Source organism: Passer montanus, unplaced genomic scaffold (genome assembly GCF_014805655.1).
Source record: "Passer montanus isolate IOZ18808 unplaced genomic scaffold, ASM1480565v1 scaffold18, whole genome shotgun sequence".
Classification (NCBI taxonomy): domain Eukaryota; kingdom Metazoa; phylum Chordata; class Aves; order Passeriformes; family Passeridae; genus Passer; species Passer montanus.
Genome location: NW_024365381.1, coordinates 6800365 through 6826715, shown reverse-complemented (window position 1 = coordinate 6826715; position 26351 = coordinate 6800365). Strand labels below are relative to the sequence as shown.

Genomic DNA, 26351 nt, shown 5'->3' with positions numbered 1-26351 from the left:
GGGGACAGTGGCCCTGCCTAAGATATTGCCATGCTGTACCACGTGTTGCAGTGACACGGATGGCTAATACATAAATAGTTCAATGCTTTCTCAAAAGAAAATAAATTAACATACCTACTTATGAAATTTATGGAATTTGCTGGATCCCAAGGTTAGGCAATATAAGAAAAGTAGGAAAAATACCTTGGATTGGGGTTTAAGTGGCTGCAGTCTGTTTTCATCACAGGGTAAGTACCATTTGATATTTATTTTAGGAGCACAAAAAACAAAGGATAGGGAGAGGCTGCCACTGGCAGAATCAGCTGATGTTAGAAATTTCCTGTGCTTAGGGGCTCCTGGCATCTTGTACAAACGTACTGCCTGTCACCTTGATGCTGCCTCACCAAGGCATGGCTACTTGGTTAGGTTAGTGATGTCAAGGTGAAGGAACTAGTGCATCAAAGGTGATGCATAAAACTTGCTGAATGCTCTGACTGGGTGACTTGTGAAAAAGAAAGAAAGCTCACTGACAGCTGATATGTAAAGTGCAGAACTAAGGCCATTTCTGATGGGAGCACTGATTTTAGCCTCTACTGAATTCTGAGCCTGATATGTTGATGTTCATGTTCGTCATGTGTCTAGGTGAATTGGCTAAACTCCCTGTTTAGTCTCACAGCCCTTGTAAGGCAAATAAGGAGAAGGGAGTAGCTGGTTTTGTGGCAAGAGACAGTATCAAATTATTTTTAATATTACCAGTGGCAGTTAGTGTTGGTTCTGTTCATCTGAATAAGAACTTGGACTTTCAGGGAAACATGGGAAGGTTGTGCTGAATGTGCCTGAAAATCCCACTGACAGTGTGACTGTTCAGAGTGAGAAATTATTTCTATGCATACTGTATCTCTGCTTCTGCATTACTCTCTTCTCTGAAAATGCAACTCCAGTTACATTGCCAAGTTCCTACAAATCTGGACTGAAAGTGAACTTTGTAAATTAAATTAATACTTCACCACAAATAAGTCTCCTTTAAGAAAATATTGATAGCCTCAGTATGATAAAACACAGTCTAGCTGTTCTTTCTGTTTTCTACTGGCTACTGCAGCTTCTGAGAAAACACTAGTGGATGACTCAGAAAAGAAGAAAATGAAGTTTTATCATGAGAGGTGAAATATGGGAAACATTTCAATAAGTATTCTAAGCTTTTCTGTCTTATGCAGAAAACAAAAGTGATAGTTTCAGCACATGCACAGGAAGGTGTATGGGGTGGGACAGAAAAAGGCACAGATACAATCTGATTTTAACATTTCATTTTCGTCATTCTTATAAAGTAATAATTCCTTTATTCTCAGAGTGAATGCCTGACTTAAATTTGCTCGTTTGCTTCTGTAGTTAGGAACTTCACTTTCTCTTCGAAGGAAACCCCAGCTGAGATTGATGTGGAGGTGAAGTTTTCCCTCAGGCCACTAGATGCTCGCACAGCCTCACAGCTCTGGATGCTCCCAGCCGCCAGGCAAGAGTGGGCTTTTTTACATTAAAAACAAAACAAAGAAAAGGCCTTAGACTAGAAGAATACCAGGGGAAATTTTTTTAAAAATTAGAAAAAAAAAAATCAAGAAATTACAGAATCAAATTGTGTAGGCTGATTTGATCCATATGTGTGTACATGATGACAATCATTAGCTTAATAATCAGACTTTTTCTAAAGAATGTGCACATTTGGTGCACATAAAATGTTAGTTGTTTACTTTTCTTCACTTCGGCACATATATTCTGCATTATTTATTGTATAAACCATACATGCTCTGCTTTCAATGTAGAATTCTGTGTATCTCTTCATAGCATCTTTTGTGTTTACAGTATCCTCATTTTCTGCCTGGTTAATAACTTTCCATTTTTCTGGATAGCACTTAGAAGGCCAGATGATCTTATTCTGATCTTCTGGATAAGAAGCTGTGCCACAGAGGGTAAACCCAGCATTTGTGAGTGCAACTGTTTAATCTCATATCCAGTATAAGAAATCAGTTCCACAAACTTTGGTGCTCTAGAGCATGCACCCTATCTTCAAAGCCCAAGTTAGTTTTGGTTACTGCAAGGGCTCAGGATGCATCCTAGATTTGGGAGCTAGAAGGAGCAGGAGTGTTTGTCCCTCTGTGATGCTGAACAGATGGGGTGGAATGTGTTTCTCCAGAGAAGCCCTCAGTGGTCTTGGGTAGTCCCTTCTAGAATTTTCTTGACACCCGTGGCCTGGCCTGTCTGGGTCCTTCTGCAAGAAATGAATTACAGGACACATTCCTGACACAAAGGCTGCTCTCGTTGCCTCGCTCGGAAGCAGTGGCACAGCAGAAGCCGAGAGCGGTGGCAGCCCTGTGCTACAGCACGATCACATCACCGAGGGGCACTGTTGCCTTTGCTTAAAGCGCCAGCCCTGGAGAATGACGGCTCGGCGTGTAAAGGAACTCCGTCCGTCCCCAGCTCTGCAGCTTCTCAAACAAGAGAAACTTGCCCTACTCCAGCAAGACTGCGCTTCCCCGGTATCCAGGAATATGTCAGAATTAGAAAATTAAAGCCTAGTACTTGGGCTTTTTGCTGAGATTACTTCTCACTAACAGCTGTGAAATTGCCTCCGAGAGTTATCCAGCGGGGACTAACACAGACCAAGTCATTTTGCATTCAGTGAGTACACGGTATGAGTCAACCTGATCTGAATAAAGGTAGAAGTAGCAATATCTCATTTCCAAGCTCTCACAGGTTCATTTCTCAAAGAGACACCAAACCTTGAATTAAAAAAAAAAAAAAAAAAAAACCAAAAAAAACCAAACCAAAACAAAACAAAGCAACTAACCAAACAAAAACCCCCAAACTGATTTACCAATATAATTTCAAACACCTTCCATGAATGCTGCAGACAGCTTCAGGAATCAGATCCTGATCTTGCTTGCTGATATTGTAGAGTGAGAAAAACACCAGTAGCTTCAACAGATTTTTATTAGATTAGTTCAATTTGTGCTGAACTACCACAAAACTGTTTTAGCCTTGGAACTGGCAGCTTAGTTACATGACTGTGAAGGTCCTGGTCACTACACCAGAAACAAGATTACAGAAGGCTTTTCCATTTAATGGCACTTCTGCCAGTTTGTACTTCTGGCATGAATATTCTTTTAAAATAGCTCTCTGAAGGCAATTAAGGAAAACAAAAAAAAATAAGGAGAATAAAGAGACTGTCATTAGTAATCCAAGAAGGGTTTCATTTCTGAGAAAGGATTAACAATGAAGACAAAGAGCAGAATGAGAAAGCAATTGCTGTTGTCATTATCAGCAATTTCTTCAAATTAAGTTGGCAAGTCTTGTATTCAGTGTGCAATATTCATTGTGGATTGGCATTTGAAAAGATTTGTAAGAATTAAAAGTAAGTCTTTAGAGCAAAGCAGCAGCAATATAGTCTTGGATTGTGACCTTGGGTAAATTCCATCAGGACTTCAGTGCAGCTCTAGCCATGTAATATATCACTTGGTCCTGGGGAGATCCTGTATCTTTTCACTGTTCTACTGATCCCTTAGAGAAAAGTTAAGCACACAAAATTTTTTGCAAACTAGCCAAAACTTTGCTTTCTGCTTTGCAGATCTATGTAGAAACAACATAGCAAACCTCTGCAAAACTAAATGCAGACCAGTTCAGAGTGAAGGATGCATTAATAATAATATTAGGGTGAAAGAAATTGAACTGGGACTTTCCTTCTCTGCAGTAGTGCAGAGCTTCACCATGTAATAGTGAGGGATGGCTGAAGAATCCCAGGTAATTTATATCATAATAGGATCTGCTTGGTGGGGAGCTCACTCCAGTGGGAGGAATGAAATGTCACTGAACATGTGTGATTTCTAAACAAAAAATACCAACCAATGCACCATGGTGCAATATTAACATTGTTTCCTTCAGCTCATATCACGAAGCAAGTATCATCAAGGAGATGGGAAATGTCAGGGTGTGGCCTGTATCCATCCTTCATGATCTAAGATACTGCCCAAAAACAATTGGGCTGGTGGCTCCTCAAATCTGCCTTTTCCCGGCTTTGCCAAGAATGCATTGGAAAACCTTGATTTCACCTGATGCAGAATGAGAAAACTGCAGGTTGTGAGATTAGTTCAGATCATGTCATCACGAAACCTGATGCCTTTGTTTCTGTCCTTTAATATCTTCTATCTTTGCTTAGCCAAGGCCACTGTGTTCACAAAACAAAACGAGACCTTGCTATTGTCATTCAGCCTCACAATTGCTCCTTGCAGTGCTTCTCTTGGCATTTCCCACCATTCTTTCGCGTCCTGCATCTCTGCTGCTCCTGCCACTTTTCCCCTCTGCTTTCCCTGCTTTATCTCCTGCTTTTGTCTGCTGCTCCCCACTGTGCCTCTGTTAATCCTTTTGTTGTGTCCCTCCCGTCGGTGCGAGCACGGCTCCTCCGTCAGCCTCCTCTGCTCTTCCTGCTCCTTCTGGCCGCGCATGCAGCCGCTTCCCCTCGCAGATCTGCCGCTCTGCCATGCACAGCTGCTGCTCTTCTCCCCACCTCCACCACTCCCGCTGCTGCCGCTGCTCCAAAAACAGTTTTGACCAGCTCTACTTCCAAACAATGAGGCTTTGACCTCTTTCCCCTGGGAGAAGATTTCACAGCCAAACACGTCTCACTGGCAGGAGCTTTTCCTGATATTCAGCCTGTTTCCTTCTCCCATTGCTCCTACTTAAATCTCTTTATATTGAACTAACAGCTCATGCCCCAGGCTAGGTGTTTTAGCCCTCCTGTTCTGCCTGTTGCAGAGAAGGGCTGGATACAGATAGTGCTGCCAAAAGGAACAGGGACACCCTCCTAAAACGCAGCGCTGGCTGTCCAAGTAAGCAAGCTCCTGTTGTACCCAGAAGGAGCAGAACAAACACTCTTACCATAATGAAAAATAGGCCACATGCCTTACAAAAATTCACCAAGGGCCAAATCTTGATCAGTTTTTATTCATCTGAAGGAAAGATACTCGTACGGACAGCTGTGTCAACAGCCTGTGAGCCAGGGGCTGAGTGAATCTGAGCTCCTGAAGGGGAACAGGGATCTGAAATAGGTGAATAAGGCCCAAACAGAGTACATTTGGACATGGGGAAGTGGTTTGGGCCCAGGAGGCAGAGGAGAAAAACACTGAGCTCGCACAGAGTGCAAAAGCAGGAGACACTGAGTTTAATTAGTGAAGGAAGAAAAAAAAAGGAAGAAATAAACCAGACCGTATGGAAGGGAGAGGGGTGGGAGCAGGGTTCAAGCAGCTGGATGTGGGCTGAGGTGCATTAGGTGACCTGCAGTGGGATGACAAGGGTTGAGTGGGGCTAAAGGTGAACGCACCCCCCACACACAGTGAGGTTAACAAATTGTGGAATGACTGAACACAACTGTGAAGAGAGTTGTGTTTTAAGGGTGAAGACTGTCTTTTAACAAGACATCAGAAAAGTGCTCAGTCAAAGTGGAGATTAAGACTGATAGTAAAGCTCCACTTAGAGCCTAAGGCAGCCAACTGCTGTCTGTAAAACAGCTCCATGGCTGGTGTGAAACAGAAGTGGTCATCTATCCACACAACCACTGAGACTCCTCCTTGCTAGGCTCAACACACATACCAGGGATAGAGAATGCAGTTTTACTGCGCAGAGCGAGCCAACTGAACTGCTGAAGAAAGGTGGAGATTTTCTGTTCCTTCCTACCCTCCCAGCTGCACCTTCTGGACACTTACTGGGCTCTGGCACTTCTTCATACCTTTCATCTATGGATCTCGCTCACTAAACTATCACAAACATATCCATTTCTTTTTTTGTGATCAATTTTCTGCTGGCTTAGCGAATTGGTGTATAGCAAGGGTTCAGAGAGTATAATTTTTAAAGCACAAACCACAGCTGTTTGTGCACAGGATAATGAAGATGAAGGGAAAATAAAGCGTTGTTTTTCCTCATCAGAGGCAATATTGAATCTAGCTGAGTGTACACTAAAACCTGAGTGAACATCTTCCTTTTCTCAGGTGCTTTAAAATGTGCCAACCGATATGTTCCCATTAGCACGTTGGAAGGACTGCTCATTTTCCTAGTCTAGACAGGCCTTTCAAGCAGACGTGCAGATCTGCCTTCAGGCATTTTGTCAGGGCAATCCTCAAAAGCACCTTTCAGAGGCTCAACAGACAACTTCAAATGGCAATTTGGAATCTTATTCTTGGTGGTTAAAATAGCTTATTTTGGCCAGTCCAAAAGCTAAATTATTAATACCAGATGAATTAATAGCAGTGAAAACTGCTCATTGGAAATGATAATGGCACTGAACACCATAACAGATCCCCTATAGTGTAAATCAACCTGGTCCCATTTATTTAATGAAGCTACAACCACTTACAGCAGCCAAGGACCTGCCCTAACATTTTCAGGCTTTTGCATGTACCTAACATACCATTGCAACCCTTCTCCCTCAATTTTTCTGCCATTCTTATAATTTTTCCCTTAGAGGGCTTCTTTAGACATAGCAAAGACTGCTTGGTAATTTTTATGTCTAGCCTCCTATTTCCCTTGCTACTCTCCTGCACAGTAATTTGTGTGAGGAAAAGGTAAATCAGAGCCACATGTTCCCTTTATAAGCCCGAGATAAAGGACAGCAGCAATATTGTTTGCTGTGAATTCACTGGGATTAGGCAAAATGCTGTTAACTGTGGAGAAGACCACAGTATCAGCATGCTTCCTCTGTTTTGCATGTTATTTGTTGGGGCAAGCACATTTTCTTCTATCAATGTAAGAGGCAGCTGAGGGTGGTGCATCATGTCCTGGACTTCCTAGGCAGCGTGCCCATTGCCCTCAAACAAGCTGGCACAATTAGATATGCCATACTCAGCCAACCAAACAAGTTGTACCTAGTGAAGGCACTAGCTGAAGGTGTGGAGAACATACAAATATTTTACAATTCTTGGTTACTCCTATAACAAAAAGAGCTAATCAAAACCAGAGTTTAGTTTGTTAATGAAAAAATAGGAGAGGGGGATTACTTTGAGATATTTTTCCAAGTAAACTGTAATACTCATGTAAATCTGAAAACATGATATTTTTATTTTGAAATGCCACCATTGTAGTGTGAGTGTATGTTCTAACCTGTTTTGTCTCCTGTAGTGGAGAGGGAGTTGTGTATCACTTGCATCACTGGTGACATCCCACCAAGGGAGATACAGTCCAGTCAGTTTCTGCAGCCCTAGAACAAAGATGGGTATTATTACTGGATCAAAGGAAAACCTCCTTAATTAATATAACATCTAGGGTCTGACAGTCCACCAGGCCACAACACAAAGAACCATGATCTGTTCCAATAAAGTCAAGAGCATCACTGTGGAATTACGTTTACATGAGTGCAAACTAAAACTCTTAGTCTTATCCTGGCTTTTTATCTGTTCCCAGTTACTGTAATTAGCAATTCCCTGCGGAACGATTAATCCACCTATCTCCAGCTGAAGAGTGCAAAGCTGACTATTTGAACAAAAATTTAATGCTTCCCACCACATATTTTTAGGAACTATTTATTCCATGCCACACTTCTTTAGTTTTGTATCTATGTTACAGTTACATATGTGCAGAAAGGTATGTATGTCCTGTGCTTACATCTATTCTGGAAATAAATTAAATCCACAGGTGATTTTAGCATTTCAGGTAATGCTCTTGCACTAGAGCTGCTGGCCAGTGCTTGTTTGTAACACATTTGCTTAAAATCAGTGTTTTTCACAGTGTTTCAAGAACTGGTTATCAATAACATTTAATGAACACTCAACAGTCCTGGACTAGTCAATTGTACCACCTGTGGCTTCAAAGAAGTCTCTTCTGCCACATTCGGAGTGTTGAAGAGACTTAGGCATTGTTGACACTGGTACTGGAACAATTTTGCCCAAATCAGTGCTTTTATATTCATCTCAAGCTTAAAGACTTGGGGGATGTTTTCTCCCACTTCATTTTGGGCTCTGAGACATGCAGTGCTTTCCTGAAACTTCTAGCACTGAATCTCAGTGAATGATACCTGGATGTGTTTGCTTTGAAGACAAGAAATTCTTACATACAGTGGGACCTCTTAATACTTCTCTAGGGCATTTCCATCACCTACCATAACTTTGCTCAGAGCCACGGTTTGCTGTAGGCCTTGGTTGACGGAAGACGCTGCACCAGAGGTACAAAACCATAAAACTTATCAACATAAGTATCCCCCTTCCAGCAGAAAACTAACCACAACTGCTGTGTATAACGGCACCAATATTCCCACCAGCTTGCTGGTGTAAATGAGGATAGGGACACATCCATTTACAGCACAAACTGCTGGGCTATGAACAGAAGGGTGCCAGCACCATCTGCACAGTGCTTACCTGTCCAGCAGTCACCCAGCACAGCCCAACACAAATATGAGGTGGCTGCCTTTCCTCCTCCTCCCAGGACCAAACAGTCTCAGGTTACTCCACGCTGGCTGTGGGCAGGAGAATGTCTCTACAGTGGAAGTTTCACAAGCTTTGATGATTTAATGTGTCTGTACCCTGAGGACAGGACTAGGTTTTCCTGGTTTTCAGTCACAACCTCTGATCTTTTTAAAACTTGCTTAGCTCTTCTTTGCTCATTTCCTTTCCACCTTGCTGGCTTAATCCTGGCTTTGGTCAGGTGAGATGGCTCTGGGAAGCTTTCCCACTGTGAGATAGCTACTCCATTACCTCTGTTACTGTACATTTGTTTAATTAATTGCTCATTTTGTTCCTGAGCTGTTGTGCTGGCCCAGTGCACTTAGTGTATGCATGAGTGCCTAAAAGGTGACGAGGCTCCTAGGGATGACTCTGTCCCTTTCATTTATTTATGGAAGTTGAGCACATGATCCCTTATAAATTGCAGGCACCACTTTCTCAGCCAGACTGTGGATACAGTGCCACAGGCTCCAGCCCCTCTCAGCTGGCACTGACAGCAAGCAAGGAAGGCAGCAAGGACCATGCTGCAGAGAGCAGGACTGATCAGCCCAGATCAGGAAAGCAATTAAACTTTATGTGGCATTTGAACTGTGGACCTGGAGGTGCACAAAATAGCCTTTGGCCACTCTAAGATTTTTTTTTTTAAGTGCTGTGACTACTTAACAGAGGTAATTGTAAGAGCATAAATCAAGGGTTCTGTTATTCCTCAAGAGGCCAACATTTATTACAGCAGACTTTAAAATTATTTTGAAGCATAGAAATGATGAGAATTTACATAGCAAATTACTTATTGTCAACAGGCAATATGGCAGAAGCTTCAGCAACAGCTGCTGAGACAAGCAGCCTCATCAGTATATGAGCTTATATTTAAGCACTGAACTGTGATGACAGATGTTCCTTCTGGTAGGAATGCTGACTTAAACAGCACAAACCAATGGTTCTTATCCCTGAGCTGCCTTGGTCAGTCTGGGTCAGCATCCAACCCCACAAACAGCTACAATGAAAAAGAAGGAGGGGCTGGCACATGGTGGAAGGAGAGAGGGTGTGAGGACTTGTCTTGGGGTGACTTGAGCCAGCAGTGCTGCTAAAAGGCATCCTAGTCAGACTAGGTTCCAGCTGTCTGAAGCCCTGGGATCTTTGCTTCTTTTCTGCCTACAGTAGAGACAGCTTCAAAGGTTGCTCAAGTGTCAAACTGGGTGTTTCCAGGCCCGCTTCATCCACCTTCCCTATCTCTGGCATGTAAGCAGGGAGTGTGTACAGTGGGATATTGCAGGACATGCTGCACCTGTGTAAAACAAGTCAATAGACATTTCACTAATGTACACTTGGAGGATGGGATGAGGGAAGGTGACAAGAAGTTGTCCTCCATAGTAGATCCGTGTGTTGAGAGAGTCCACTGAGGCATAAAACCTTCCTTGCAAGGCTACCTCAAGTCCAGTGCAGAGAATTTATTGTCCTGGATCCAGGCCCAAGGAGTGCAGCTCTGGCTCTGCTGCTATTTGAGTAGTTTGGGACCAACAATTTACCTGTAGTTCACTTTTCACCATCTGTTAAACTTCTTAAGACAATTGTGCTGAATGTCAAACATGTTGGGTTCTGTATCAGCTGGGTTATAATTAATGAGTGTCTATGATGTGGCTGTTGGAAGACTTCCACAGAAAGTGGAACTTCTTTTATCCACAACTCTGCTCCCCCTGTTCATCCTCCTCACTTTCCCTGTGGGTATGTGTACCTGAATACTGAGAGCTGATCTGGTTTTCCTTGTTCATAAGCACTGCTTTTTTCCAGTACAAAAGGAGATGCCAAAGAAGGTTGTTGGCTTCATGTAATTTCTCTGAGATGCTCAGATACTGAGTTGCTGCACACACTCTTGATAGATGAGATTAGATAAAGGAATGAAGTCAAATAGCAATTTTCTGTTACTATCTTCCAGGCAGTGGAGATGGAGCTAATACAATGGGCATCCTGGGAACACCTAAGAAGGAAATGTCACTGGGAATCAACTAAATAAACCATTTGCTCCTCCTAGAACTGCAACTATGCAGACACTGTCCCCCATCCCATTCAACTCTTCCCTATTCTTGAGACGCAGCAGTAAGTACAGTCTGAGTCAGTAAGTACAACATTTCTGGCCCTTTTTTTTCTTCTTGCAGTGACTGTTGGAAAAGTGGATTTAAAAGAAGTATGTAGCAAAAAAGCAAATTTGTAGTTATGAAACTTTAAAAATCCACTAGCAAAAATGCTATCCTTTTTTAAAATTAGCAAGTATGATTATTCAAGTTCCAGGATATTTGACTGGAGAGGTAGAAAATTTGCAAAGTATACTTCTGCTAATGGATTGAACTTGACAATGTTTTGTGAACTAATCCTAGGCCTTGGAAAGGCTTGGATATATATTTTGGTCAAATGAATTGATTCCATAGAACACAAGTTGTCAGTAGCCTGTTAACAATAAGTAAGTTCAGAAGAGTACTGCTCCATTGGGATTTAAATCTTTATCTCAGCAGTAATACTTGCCATCTAATTTTGATCAATGGTTAGAAAACCATTACTTACTTCCAGGAAAATCTTCACAAAAGCTATCACTAGAATTACTTTTTTCTGAAATGCTTGGAAGCATTTTTGGGAAAGACATGAGGAAATGATGGAGAATCTAGTCTTCCTGCATGAATACAAAATATTAGAGAAGCATTTCAAACAATTTCATTCAGAGACTTCCCAGGTCATCCTCCTCCTCTTTCCTCTTCCCCCTGCACTCCCCTTGTTCCCCAGTAAACCTGTGACACCATCTCCCATGGCATCCTCCTGGATACACTGGCAGCCCATGGCTTGGGGAGGTGAACTGCTTGTGGGGTTAAGAACTGGCTGGATGGCCAGGCCTAGAGTGATGGTTGATGGTGCTGCATCCAGCTGGTGTCTGGTAAACAGTGGTGATACCCAGGGCTCAGTGTTGGGACCAGTCCTGTTTCATATTTTTATCAACCATCTGAAGGAGGAGACTGAGTGTCTCCTCAGTCATTTTGCTGATGACACCAAGCTGGGCAGGAGTGTTGATCTGCTGGAGTGTAGGAAGGCTCTGCAGAGGGATCTGAACAGGCTGGATCACTGGGCCGAGACCAATGGTATGGGGTTCAACAATGCCATGTGCCGTGTTCTGCACTGGGTCACAACAACCCCAGGCAGTGCTAGGCTGGGGGAAGAGAGCCTGGAAAGCTGCCTGACAGAAAAGCAGCTGGGAGTGCTGGTTGACCCTCTTTGCAAAAGCAGTTGATTACAAAGGCTTCTGCTACCTTCTTGAAGAAGGACACCTTGTGTGCCACAAACTTCTCTTGGAGTTCCTTCTTGACTGAAGTCTCTCTGATTTGCAGTTTAGCACAGAACAGATGCTGTGCCAGAAGAGCAAAGAAATATTCCCCTGCATCGAGCAAGTGCAGTACCAATGTCGTTAGTTATTTGAAGAACTTGCCAGTCAGGGTAGCTGTACGTCTCTAGACTGTGACACTTCTGAGGCTCTATTGCTGTCTGCACCATTCAGAGCTGCAGCATCAAAGAATAAACATATCTCTAATTTATCTCTAAAATATCTCTAATAAGATCTGTCATCCAGCTCTTTTCAGGGATCCTCAATACTGAACTGAGCAAGAGGAGGTTTCTAGAGTCTCTTATCTCCTGCAGTATCACAGCTTCAGAAATCCTAGAATCCTTTCCTCTGGAGGGAGCTTCTGGCTATCCTTAGCATCACTGAATGATCCCTTTGTGAACTTGTGTCCAGACCCTGGACCAGTGCCTGGTTTTCAAATCCCATATACTTTGTGCTATGAGGGCTGTCCCTTTCAACCCTGGAGTCTCTGTTTGACCTTGGGCTGAGACCACAGAGGTTTTGGCCAGAAACTTCTCCATTACCTCTACAGTAAGAGTCAGTTCTTCCGATGAGACCCGGTCTCCAGAAGTTCCCGATGTGGTGGTGTGCATTCCAGATTCCACTTCAATTATTCACACGGGACTGCTCTGTGCTACTTGCTACTCAGACAGCCTCCCTCTCTCACTTTTCTTTTAAATAAGACATGCTCTCCTCTAACCACAGAGAAAGGTCTCAGGAGCTGACATGTATTTACTCTAGGTGGGGTTCTCGATCCTACCCTTTTGAAAAGGAATCTCCTGTATCAGGTGCAACGCCAAAGACAGTTTTAGTGGAACACACTAGGAAAGTCTTTCACCATTTGAATTGATTTGTCAATTAAACAAGAGGAAATATAGAGGTCTCCGTCCCTCAGACTTTGGGGACCTTGGGGCTTGCACTTCAGCTTTGAGGCATTTATGTTCTGTATGTTTCCTATACAGTGTTTTCTGTTTTAAGAACACGAAGGCCCTGTCCTTGTAAAGCTGCTTTTTGTGCTGAAGGATTTGCTGTCCTTGATCCTGAGAATCCAAATCAAACTGTTCCAAGTCTGGTCTTAGGAGTGCTGCTGGTTCCCTGTGACCTGTCAGAAGCACTTTGCTCTTGTGCTCACACACCTCAGAGAAGATCAGTGATTGGCATCACTGCACAGGAACCCTGTGAGCAGCAGCCAGGTCTGTGCAGCACAGCTGGGGTTATTAAATGTCCAAATGGTTAGACATAAAGTCTTCCTGGACTACTAAAAATTATGTGATAGATTAATTAGAGATGACATTTAGAAAGGATCTTCCATTGTAGTCCCAGAAAGTCTCAGATTTCACCTATAAAAGGGATGCTCTGACTGGCAGCTCAAGGGCCACACTTTGCCCAGAGAAAATTCCTTTGCTTTGCTGGAAATGGGGAACATCTGCTAGTACTGCACGTATGGCCCAGCAGCTGAATGACCCCTGTAGTGCCTGTACATAATCAATTATTAAGAGTCAGGGCCTGCCATTCTTGTAACCACATGACCAGCAAGACAGGTTGTGGGGAGAGGGCTGATGAGGGATTTAGCCAGGATCACCTGGAAAGGCTCTATTGTCCCACCCATGGCTAGCATGTGTGGGGGAGCACACAGTTTGTTTTACACTAGGCTGCTGGGTCAGACAGGGTCAGCAAGACAGTAGATCATACAGCTTTTAACTGTGTTCAAATCCTACAGCTTTGTAGCAGAGAAAAGAACAGGCTGGCATCAGCCGTATCAGTGCTGATAGCACTGGCTGGCTTTTTTCTGTGTAGTAAGGATTGTTTGCACTAAGAGCAGCTACTAAACACAAGCTGGGGAAAAAAGGTGCATTTTAACACACCAAGCCCAGACACATTAAGTCTTGGTTTTGCCAAACATCTTCACAGCTGCTTTATAGGCACTCGCTTTGGAGTTCCTGAGCCCCAATTAGATGGCCAACGCCCAGAGCAGCTGATAGCTGGAATGAGATTTACAGCAGCCAGGGTGCTGAGCAGGGGAATACCAGAGGAAAGCAGCAAGGCTGGGGTGAGTATGGAGCCTTATTGTTCCCTAGAACTTAAGCATTTGAGTGACCCTGAGGTTGGGTACCTGCTGCTTACAATGGGTATTTATGGCCACCGAGTTATTTCCCAAGAGTAGTCATCCCTTTGGGCATGAGTAACTGGCTCATCAGGCACGTACTTGACATTGTAACCAACCTAATCATTAGAGTAAAGCACAAGATGGAGCAGCTGTAACCACTTTCATTCAAAAGCAAGGGTGGAGGATGAGAGAGCCACATGCCTCGTGTGTCATTGCTGGTGGATAGCTACCACACCAGGAAATGTCAAGAAACAAAGAGGCATCTTGAATCCTGGTCCTGCTCATCTTCACAGCTCCTGCAAATTCTGTTACGTTAAGCATGGTGTGGCACGAGCCTGGCAGTGACTCAGAGCCTGTGAAAGCCATCATGCCTAGTAGGCTGTGTGAAGTCCTTATTCATGTCCCTTCCAGGACACCTGTAAGTCAGTCACACTGTGAACAAAGGCACACATAAGAAAAATGAAACTCTTGGAACAACTTTTCCTAAATTTCCTCTCTTCAAAGTCTGTGTGTACAGTCAGTCTTGTTTAGGTTATACATGAATAGCACAGACTCATTTGTAACACTCTGTACTCTTTGTACCCCTTTGTACTGCACACCTGCCTGACCACACAACCACACAACCTCCTTGCACCTCCGCTCTGGCCATCTCTGGCTGTTCTAGTTGAATCACAGCACCAGCTTTGCTAACAGTGTGTTTTCACTGTGGTTGTGTGAGGGACTATCAGTATCAGCAATGCCAAATACCTGGCAGCCAAGAACCAAGCCACAAAAAAGCCAGAGTTTCCTTTAAAACTACATTTGTAAGAAGTAATAACTGTACAGTAGGATTCATTCTACCTGACTTCTTGTATTTCAGTATTGAGACTTCCTTCCAAGTTTTCTCCTACATCACCATGGTTAGAAATAATATTTTGGTCCATGCTCTGGGTGTGCCAGAAACCACTAGATAGCTAGAGGCTCACAATGGATTGTTTGAATTGACAATGTTGTTCAGCTGTTTATAAGACTATCTGGCATTTGAACCCAGTGCATGAAAAAATCTGAAGTGGGTAGAAAATGCAGTCAGACTGGAATGGTAGCTGACTTTGCAAAGGTGGAAAGTGCAGTGAAGGATGAGTGGTGCCAGCTGCCTGCATGGTCCCTTGCCTGCCACAAACTTCCTGTGTGGCCTTGGGCAAGTCACATGGCTTCCTTGGGCTTTAGTTCCCTATCGTTGTAAAAGGTACAGCATCTGCTCACTGTACAGGGGTGCTGGGGAGTTACATGCTTCAAGGGAGATATATGACGAGGCAGTTGGGTTTCTAAGATTTATTCTGTAGGATCAAAGTAATAGAGAGACTCCAAAGTATTGGTTAGCCTCCATTCAGAAACAGAAATTGTTTATCTTGTTAAAACTCTCCCAGGAAACCAAGATATTAAGTGAAATACTTCCCTTCCTCCCTCTCCCCGCCTCCCAAAAAAAAATAAAAGCTACAACTTGATACTGCTAAAACACCTTATAAAATCTCGCTTGTCTTTTTCATTATCTTTCCCTTCATTCTTTGCACTTCAAGGGAAATAGAGCCACAGGCCTGCAGCACTGCCTTAACTGAGGTGAGATGTGTTAGTGATGCTTTCAGTCATCTGGTCTCGTGGCAGAAAAGAGAAGCCGGCTCTGCCCGTGACACTCTGCCTCACCAGCCCCAGCTCAGGAGGTAGCTCAGTGTGAACACAGCCAGGGACCCTGTGCCCCAGAGCCCCACTCCGGGTCTGGCTGCCCCGGAGCTCGCCTTACCTCCTGTCAGCGTCTTTCACTTCTCCCCATGGGTCTGTAACGAAGCTCAGTTACAAACACAATAAAGATGGACCTAAAGGACCATGTTTTGTAATCAACCCTCCAAAACTTTTGTGGGTTAACAACACGGTTCCACTTTTGACTCATCTCTAGAAATGAGCCTCCTTTCTTTCTGCCAAAAAAGGTGACCTGCCAGCCAGTCTGACGCAAGGTAATTTGTCCTGTTTATCTGATGACTTCGATAAGGCATAGAGATTACTGCTCTTCCTTCATCCTGAAGTACCAAATTGTTTATATGCTGTAATCCCGAGTGACTTTTTTTACAGTGAGAGCTTGAATGTGACAATAATTTGGAGAAAAATCTTGGTTGTAAAACTAAAAAAGCACTTTAAATATGTTCTTGGTGCATTTTCTTCCAGTTTGCACATTATCCCTAGTCCTGGCCCCTCTCAGCAGTCACGAGATAAGCTTCGAAGAAACAAGGTTGTTGATTGACGGCTCATTAGAAGTTGCAAGAGCAACAAAAGGGAGGCTGCAGCAGCCGGAGCTCACCGCCTGCCTGGCTGTGAGGACGCTGGTCAGCACTGGCCTGAGAGGAACAAAGACCGCGGGAGACACTGGAGGAAAACAACATGAAATTTTCATGGTGTGCGAGAAAGGCCAGGTGTAATGGATCAGGGCCAAAGCCTCCCCTGCCCCCACGGCCCCGCCGCATAGATTGGCTTTCTATATTTAGGTGCTCACGGAGAGCATAGGTTGTGCCACACGGCACGTACACGCGTGCACAAATCCAGGGTACCCTGACTCCTCTGTGCCAGACTGAATTTATCTGTCAATCCGTTTAGAAATGAAGGGCTCCAAGTACATACAGTGTTAATATCTGTACATATTAGATGTCACGGCTCCAGCCTTAGATAAGGTCACACACTGAGCCAAACTCACCCCTGCAGTGTAAGCCAGGCGAGGCTTACAAGGAATGATTTTGGCTTACTGTGACTGCCCATAGTTATGTTTGTTTTTACAAATCCAAATCTTGTTTATCCTTCATGTAAGCATTTCCTCGTAGTTAGGAGACTTCTACCAGGCACACGCCAATCCACCTTCAATCCACAAACTGGGGCGTCTGCTTCTTTAGCTTCCCACAGGGGTCTTTCAAGCCCCCTGATTCAAGTGCTAAAGGGCACTTGCTCATCAGACATGCTGGCTGGTGACAGCCTTCCCTCAATCCTCTCAGAGCTAAACAGTAGAGACACGTTTGTAACAAATGGATGCAAAGAAAATTAGCCTTTGCCCTTTGTATACAGTGTCATCTGACAATAGTTGCAAGTGAGTTTTAGTTAAAATTTTTCAGTGGAATCTTTTTGCTCAAATTCCGTCTTTTCCATGCTGAGGAGAATTCTGTTTGAGGTGTACGTAGGTGTGCTTGATGTCAAAAATCATATTTTAATTCTAGTAGGTCACTTAGACTTCTTCAGTAAGTGCTCAAAAAAGAACAGTTATCTGTCTTATCTAGTAGTTATCTAACTTCCATTTATTTGCTTTTCATGAATAGTCAAATACAGGGCTTTAAATTTATGTCTTGTAAGCTTTCGTACTAGTACAAATTCACTATGAAAGTGGATCAAAATGCCTGGATCATGCCTTTTTGATTTTGCATTTTAATATATTAAATATATGCAGAAACATTTGTAGGATGCTCCTCAATGTGGAACACCCAGCAGAAACACTAGACTTGAAGAGAAAATTAGATTGTATAGGTGGTGTGCAACAAGGTGCCGTTAGATTATTTAACTTTAGAAACTCATATGCTGCTGGAATTTAGATAACACTTCTGGTTGTATTAAGACTTTACAGGTTGAGCAGAGCCAGTATTTTGTGAAAAGGATAAAATGACACCAAAGACATTAGTCCAAGACCATGGGATTTACTGATAAAACCTAAACCTATTACCTCTGTTCTTCAGCAAGTATAACTTAATATTAGATTGTGTAAATTTAGTAGTGTTATGTGAGCATAAAATTGGGATAAACACAGATATAATTTGGAGCTTGACTTTAAATTAATAAAATTCCCTTTCCTATAATACATAATAACCATTTTCTATCTTTAATATGCTTTCTCTTCAGTTCTTGAAGAGCTACAAGGGTAATGCCTAAAACTGAATCTTTATTTTAGCAATAGAAAGTGTGAGTCCTGAGTCCAGGCAAGGTGATTTGCCTAAGATTGCCTGTAGATTCATTTTGAGCCATCTTTCATTCCTTTGTTCTGCCTTTGGCTCATGCCAGATCTAATTTTGCTTTCACTTAAGAATTGAATTTACTTGTAGTTAGCTCTTCAGAAAAACTTCCAAAGTGTTATCTGCTGTAAACCACAATAAATTGCTAAGGATTGAAGCTTGCGTACAGAAATCTGCTGATTTCAGTAGAAGTTTGGGGATGGGGAAGGGAGCTCTGAGAGAATCACCTAGCACGCAGCTATAGCAGAAAGCTATCACCAAGTTGCTGTACAAAATTGCTATCGCAGCACAGCGAAAGGCAAAAAGGAGATGTAACCTTTCTCCTGTATTGTAACCCACCCCTTCCCGAAGTGGCCGCAGTGAATTGAAAGGAAATATTGGAGCAAGCTGTGCATTCTTCAGCCGCGGGGCCGTGTGGGCTTCCTCGGGCCCTGCGCCACACAAAGGCGAGCGCGGCTCTGCGGGGACCCAGCGGTCCCAGGGGGGCCCTGCGCGGGAGCTGCCATATCCCTCCATTGTGATTTCCCCTCGAAAACAGTCCTCTGCTTTACAAAAAGCCCAAAACACAATAGTGTGACTCAGCAGTTCGGACCTGCAGGCCATCGAGCCGGCTCTGTAAAGGTGTTGCTGCTTGTGAAGGAAGATTCCAGCGCTGCATGCTTTTGGACCTCACTTTGCCATCAGCCTTGGGTAAAGGTGACTCCTGTCAGTGCTGTGCTGAGCTGCCAGGGGCCACAGACACATCTGCCTGGGAGATGCTGTAAGAGCATTCAAGGAAAACACACATAGAAATCACACAATTGTCAAACCTGCCCTGTGATTTTGGAAAGCCATACCACAAATCATACGGCAGGCAGATGAGGCAGCTATCTTGGATTTACTATCAACAAAGTAGGTCAGGCACTGGCTTGCCAACCTCTCAGTTACCACAACAATACTATTTGTAACACACTTCGACAACAAAAAGCACCAAAGCTAAAAACTACAGCTAGTAACACTCTGTGCCCATGCTGGGGGCCACTCACTGGTCCCCTTCCTGGGCAGGAGAGAGCAAGAGAAAAACAAATGGAAAATGAGACCAGGTGGTGGTAGAAAGCAAAGAGACTGGCACAGCACCAGAGCAGCAAAGCAGATGAGAGGAAGAAAGTACAAGAGGGGAGGCAACATCAGCAAATAAGCAGAGAGGTGAAAAAGTAGCAGAAAACTTTAACAAAAGTGAGGGGGGAAAGAATATGAAAGTCAATTTAACCAGAAATAGTCCTTCTGGCTAGTCCCCCTAGAAGGAGAGTGATGACTTAGGTCAGAAGAGGGGCTGTGCAGTACCAGAGGGGAGGGCAGGGTGTGAACAAACCCACTTCCCCAGGGACTGAACAAACCAACCCCGAGGCACAGAGAGGCAGGGCACTGCCCGCCCATCTGCTCACAGCTCCCCCTGCCCCTTGCCTTGCAGCCACTGAAAGCTGGGATCCGCAGCATTGCCTGCCTCTGCTCAGGCTGGCTTCTCCCCACTTCGCCCTCTGCTCCTGCCCTTCCTCTGCAGCCAGCAGTGAGCCTGCTCTCTATGTGAAATGCTCAGGAGAGCTTCTATTGCCTCAAGCTTCTGCACAGTTACCTGATTACCTTTCAACCTCCCCACTTTTGTTCCCCACTTGTTTTCCCCTTAAGTTTGCTTCTAACCAGAAGTTCTGGGCAAGATTTTAAAATCTGAGGCAATACTCAGGTGGGACTTCTGTACCCAAGGTACAGATGGACATTTGAAAATCCAACCATTCAGGGCTTGGGACTTTTCAATAAAGCAGTCCTTTGAATTACTGTGCTATTTACTCAATTGAAGACCGTTTTTTCTGTGGAATTTTTTTAAGCCATTATGTTTAAGTCTCCCTTTAAAGATCAGACAACTCTTGTGCTTCACTGTTTTGGGGGTTTTGTTTTGTTTCTTACAGGCTGCTCCATTTTCACTGAGCACCCCCAAAATTTTTATCTTTTCTTTTCTTTTCTTTTCTTTTCTTTTCTTTTCTTTTCTTTTCTTTTCTTTTCTTTTCTTTTCTCTCTTCTCTTCTCTTCTCTTCTCTTCTCTTCTCTTCTCTTCTCTTCTCTTCTCTTCTCTTCTCTTCTCTTCTCTTTCTCTTTCTCTTCTCTTCAAAATAGATCATTCAAATAATTGGAAGCAAGTAATGAAAACTGGTCCAGGGAGTTTCATGTTCTATTATGAGTTTTCCACATGTGTCAATCTGCTCTGCCTCTGCAAACCCTCAGCACCAGGCAGGGAGGGAGGATGGGAGTTTGAAGGAAGACAAGCTCCCTTTAACAGAAAGGACAGAAGTACTATTTGCCACCTGCTGGCACCCTTTGAAGGAACTCAGCATGTTTTCCACCACAGAATCGTCCATCTACTACTATACACCTGTAGAACCTGAAGCACAAAGCATGTGAGTGGGTCCCACTGCAGTATTGTGTCTTTTGCAGAGCTGGGATGCAGGCATCACCATTTCCTTCACCATTTCCCTGCCTTCTGCATCTCTTCTTGCCCTGTCTGTCCCAGCAGTGGATGACTTGCTGGACTTTGATGAGGCGGCCACAAAAATTAAACAAAGATTGCAAAAAAGAAATAGCAAACAGTTCTCTCCAGATTTAAGGAGATACTTTACTGTAGTTTTGTAAGAGGATCTCATCTATCTCTTTAATAAGTAAAGAATTTGGGTGACACAGGACCTTCTTGTCTCCAGTGGAGAACATTTTTTTTCCCAGGGAACCTGAAGCTCAGTTATTAAAAATGAAAATCTGTCTCAGCCTTTCAACTCTGTTCTTGGAAACACCAGCCCTTAAAAAGGGGAGAGTTAAAAAGGAGCCAAACAGAGAGACTTTTTCCAGATAAAGCTTTCCTGTAATCTTGGTATCGGGACGTCGGCACTCGGCTGCAGAGAGGAGAAAAGGTGAGCTGTGTTGCTTTTTACATATCACAGAAAATGCTGTGTTTCCTCTTTGGAATTGCTGCCCACCTGGAGTGCTGAGCTGCACATGGACAATTAAAACCCAAAGAAAACCCTCTTCCCAAAAGTGCCTTATGCAACTCCCCAGGCTGGTGTGGGAAATGGGTTTTCACGAGCATTAGAGATACTGTGATGAACTGGTGAATCGTTAGTTGCAAACATTCCTTCAGGAAAATTGTAAAGCATCCTGCTCTACCAAATTATTTTCAGACTTGTTTTCCAGGCTTTGAGATTTGTCAGGAACTTGTTTGTTTTTTTCCCACCCAAATTGTAAAGTCTATCCAGTCTAGTTGTACTGGCATTTGGAGATGATTTGCCAGTGGATTCACTGGAAGAAGAATAAGATCCTCAGTTTTATGTTAGTCCTCATAAGTATGCATTAAAATATACTGCATTTACAATTAATACAGTGAAAACAAAAACTCAAGGCAGCAAAAGGAAATTTTTCTACAGAAAGTAGGATTTTTTTGCCTACATAGAAAACTTAAACTTTTGTGTTTTATTAAAAAAAAAAGTTTCTAACACAAGGAGAACATATTAATGTCATTAACTGAAGACAATAAAGATCAAAAATTACTTGAAGAATATTCTCTGGGTAGTGGAACAGGGAACACCATAGATTTACATAGGAAAATGGAGGGTCTGAATTTGCAAACAACAAAGTCCCTAGATGGACTCTTCTAAAACATATTCTGAGCTGACTGAATATTCAATGTCCTGTAAGCCCTTTAAGATAGGAAAGCTTGCAATTGGAGAAAAAAATTCTATTCCATATTTTTAATGTTTATCTTTCTTTTCATATCTTTAAATAGGTAACAATGTGAAGTACTCAGCAGCTTCTTGCACTAGATCTTCCTTTTGAACTATCAACAGAATTAGGCAATTCTGGTTTTATATTCACTTTTACTTTCTAGCTTCAGTTTTAATTTTATTGCATCTAGGACTTAATGCTTCAGTACGCTGAACACCCTGAATGGTCCTGTATTGCAACATGAACAGTCAGCACTAGGGGTCAAATTTCTCGGCTTTACTGTCACATTCAGGATAGCTGAGTGCTACTTTTCCACCATTTTCTATCCAAATATGAATGATTTTGAGGTCAAACCTCAAGAAATGACACTGAGCATTTACCAAAATAAATGAATTCTCTGCTGGTTCCAGCCAAAGGTCAACACAGCACAACACAGTCTCTGGCAGTTGTGTGCCAAAACATGTGACACACATAAATGTGATGTTTCTCTTCTGCATGATGACAACAATACAACAATTCAACAGCATCTACAGGATGACAATAACTGTATGTGGATTGTGCACAATGTACTTTGTTAGGACCTGATACTGCAAGGACTTTTCTGTTTGATGACCTATGAGTAGCACTAAGAATAATGAAAAAGCTGAGAATCTGGAATCAGTGTATGTGCCCCAAGATAGGAACAATCACTGTCATTACTTTTAAAATAAATGAAAGAAATAGATTTGGGAGTTCTTAAAGAATGTAATAAAAATGTGTCCTTTAGGTATTTTGAACTTGGGATTCCAAAAGAATTTTCCATGCAAGCTGATTTGCACAGGCACAGGTTGGTAAGGGAGGCAATGGACTCTCCATCCCTGGAAATAGTCTAAAGGCATCTGGACATGGTGCAGGTGTAGGTGGCCTTGCCTGAGCAGTGGGGTTGGACCAGATTATCTCCAGGGGCCCCTTCTACTTCAGCAGTTTTGCAGTTCTGTGATAGTCTCACTCCAAAATCAGATAGTCTCCACCAGGCAGGGAACCCTTACAGGCAGTGAAGTGTGGTGTCAAACCACAAGCTTACACATTGCCCAGCTATGACATTTAGCAGCACCATAACTTTTCATGCAGTGAGATAAAGACCTGATTCTGCCCTGCCCTGAGTGTATCTGGTGAGTCCTGAGTATAGTCAGTGTTCATCACCAATCAGTCGAAAATGTTCTTAATCTTACCCCTCTGAAGTCAGCTTGTCTTTGCAAGGAGTGGGTCAGGCCTTCACCGAATGAGGCTGCAACTCCATAAAGATCAGATACAGATTTTCTTTTAATATAGCTCTCATGAAGTCCCAATAGGGGAGTCAGACATCTGAGGAAGATTATGCTGCAGGAGTCAGTCCTGAATCCGAGAAAGGAAGATGATGAAGAAGAAGAGAAGTCATAAGAATGAGATGGGAAAAAGCAGGAGAGAGTGCACAGGAGTACAGAATTAGGAGGAAAAACATGGGCTATGGAAGAAATCCAGAGAGATGTGAGCAAATGCTGTTGTTTAGTCTCTTTAAAAACAAAATAAAAAAAAAAAGTAAGAGAAATCTTCTTGGGAACTTCCCCCTACATTATTAGCAGCCAAAAGAAATCGTATTATGTGCAAAATCTCTGTAGAATTGGACAACTGCTTAGAGAAGATGAAAGTGTATAGCAAGTGTTTTGAAAAGGAAAAGGAAAAGGAAAAGGAAAAGGAAAGGAAATTCAGGCTGACTCCAGCATACAAGAGCATGTTCAGTAACAGAGAAACGCAGACACCTCAAGCCTGGTTGTCAGTGTTTCCCTCAGCCCAATGTCTCTAAGGCATGGCTGAATTGGCAGGGCTGGCTGTAGAAAGGCTATATGGAAAATGCAAACTCCTGTCTTCAGTGTTTGCAGTAGGAGTCAGGCAGAGCACCCCAAGAGAGAGTGAAGCATTTTCCCAATCCGATGACATTATTTGGGGAGAAAAATTGTGCCTCAGTTTTGGTTTCAGAAAAGCAAGAAGGAGTAACCTTGGCAGGCTGCCTTAAAATTTGCTCCCTTCAGAAAAAAACCCCAACAGCAATAGCCTCTCACTTTTATTTATAGACAGCAAGCGATCTTGTTCTCACACACATTGACTGAAATGTGCAGCACTTTCTCCTACCAGCACTGGGTGCTGAACACAGCGAGCCTTTCCATCAGGACACAGGCCAGCTTTCTCCCAGAGTCTGGCTTATGTGAGAAATACACAGGGATGGTCAAACATGAAATTGGAGACTTTTTTTCTGCCTCACACAACAATAAAGTGTGGCAGAACACATTTAGTAAAGCCACTGATATGTGTCAGGGCAGAAGACACTGTTTTCCACTCCTCTGCACTCAGATTGAGCCCCCTGAAAAATCACCCCATTGACCAAATGTTTTTAAGATAACAAAATAAATAGAATCAACCCCGAATGTTTTTCTTGTTCATCCTTTGCTTTATGATCCATGGGACTACCCTTAATTTCCCTATTCCAACCATGAGAGCTACAAAAATAGAAAAATAGAAATGAAAACTGAGCTCATTAGACAAGACTACCCCCACCAAAGTCAAGTTGGCCCTGTGTGGGTTTTGGAGCCCACCCAGGCAGAGCAGCTTGCAAGGCCTGTGCCTAAGATCACAATGTACTCTGCAATTACAGCACAGTGCTGACAATAGCATTTTGTCAGTAAAATAAGAAATAGTTGTGAAGACATGTGAAGAATATGTAGGGGGGGATGACCAAATAAAAGAAGCAATTTTGTTCACTATTCTTTTGAGCAGTAGAGCAGGCTGACAGAAGGGTTATAGGATGGCACAGTATTTCCATCCACAGATGTCACAGGGACACTGCTGCACGTGATTTAAGATTAATCTCTTGAATCAAAATGTCACCATGTACACTAATGAGCAAAAACTCTCTGGCAGAGAATCCGTCCCTTGGGCTCCTGTTCCCAGGTAAGAAGCTTGTCTCCATGCTATTGTAGAAACTCTCTCAGCTGAGTGCACTGAGGTTGGTGGTATAACTTGCCCCTGGTTCACAATTTTCCATTTCAGACTCACTGTCTCTGTCTTGGTTTCGGTCTATTTACTTGGAGCCATTTCTTAACAATGTCTAATTTCCTCAAGGAATCCCTCTGAGTCCCCTCTCTTAGAAATGCTGCCATATCTTTTTTTTTAATCACTGAAAGGCACAAATATCCTTCCTGAGCCCTCTTACCATCCAGCCTGATTATACACATAGATTTCAGTTTCCATACATTTTCTACACAGTAGGAGTTCCCAAAATGCAGCCTCTGGGGATATAAAGTGTGGCCCCAACTGCAGCTCAATGAGATGAAAACAAAGCCGATCAGGTACTGTTTTACTGTTAATGAGCCTAACCAGCAGGCAGTTATTACTCAGTCTGGAAGACATAAGTGGTTGGAATCACAGCACATTCATTTTTTATTTATAGTGATGCACATTCAAATTAGAAGTAGCCCTCCAGCAGCTGGCATTTTGCCAGGGTCTGACCATCAGTGTGATAAAATTTGACTATCTTGAAGATATAGAATGCCTTTTGTTGCCTTTGTTTGTTTTTTTTAATATCAATCTTCTCCTACTCACAATTCCCTTGACTATCAAAAAGTGAACAATGAGGCTTAATTAATTTAGGAACCTTGTCCCTTACTGAAAATGAAAGAAAAGAGTATTTTATCTTTTTTACTTGATGGTGAGGTACAAGTCAAACTTGATCTGACCTTGTAAATAAGTAGACTCAAGCCTTCTGGCAAATAAAAGAGTCAAAATGAACACTTGGACGCGAACCACAAAGAAATGGGTTTTTGGAGACAATGAACATTATTAACCTGTTAATCTATTAATGGCAACTGTAAATACCTCACTCCAAATCATAGTGACTCTGAAACATTTAACTGGAGGCTCTGTGAGCCTGCCCAGGACAATGCGATACGAGGAAAACGTAGTAATTCGCCTCACCTTGCCAGCCATCGGTTTGCAATCTAACCCCTCCCCTGAGTTTAAGTTACAAACCTCAGTAACTGTGTGGCAGACTTGACAGCAATTAACATTACTCAGCTGCCAGCTGGGTTTTAAAACCTCCCTTCCAAGCGATCTTGTTACGTAGGTTTTAAAAACAGCCTGACAGGGCGCTGCCCTGCGCCAAGGAGCGGGGTCCTGCCTCTCTTAACATGGTGAGATTTTGCCACTGATTACAGGGGGAGCCGATAAATCACTGGCAGAGTAAAGGTAAATGCACCGAGCTGTTGTCTGCAGCATGAGGCTTGGGGGTTTTATTCTAATCCCACCGAGGGGGCCTCACAGAAAGCGCTATAAAGAAATTATCCTTCTCAGTTTAATTCTTTCGTCCTGTGCAGTCCTGTAGTCGTACTCATCCACAGGAAAGAGCACAACACACTGCGAAGAACTCCTGGACCCTCACGCCTCAGCGTTCAGACTTTACAAGTCAGGAAGAAGTTTCTAAGTCATTTAAAGCTGAAAAACCAAACTTTTGTTGGAAATCAACTACCTGGAGTGGCAGTCCCATCAGATTTAAAGCTAGCCCAGGGGCGGCGGCTCAGCTCCGAGCGGCGGGAGCACTCCCTCCCGCTGAGGGCCGCCGGGCGCCGAGCCCTCACTGCTCCCACCTGGCC

General features: G+C 43.2%; 1 long non-coding RNA gene across 1 annotated transcript in view; it reads right to left on the bottom strand.

Moving 5' to 3' along the window:
- LOC120500545 overlaps nt 1–26327 on the bottom strand; it is a 30873-nt gene extending 4546 nt beyond the window's left edge. The window contains exons 1-3 of the long non-coding RNA XR_005627127.1: nt 26228–26327; nt 22902–23064; nt 7117–7213 (exon numbers count right to left, since the gene is read on the bottom strand). This is a non-coding gene — a long non-coding RNA (uncharacterized LOC120500545). The remainder of the gene's footprint in view (nt 1–7116; nt 7214–22901; nt 23065–26227) is intronic.
- Between the last annotated feature and the right edge of the window lie 24 nt (nt 26328–26351).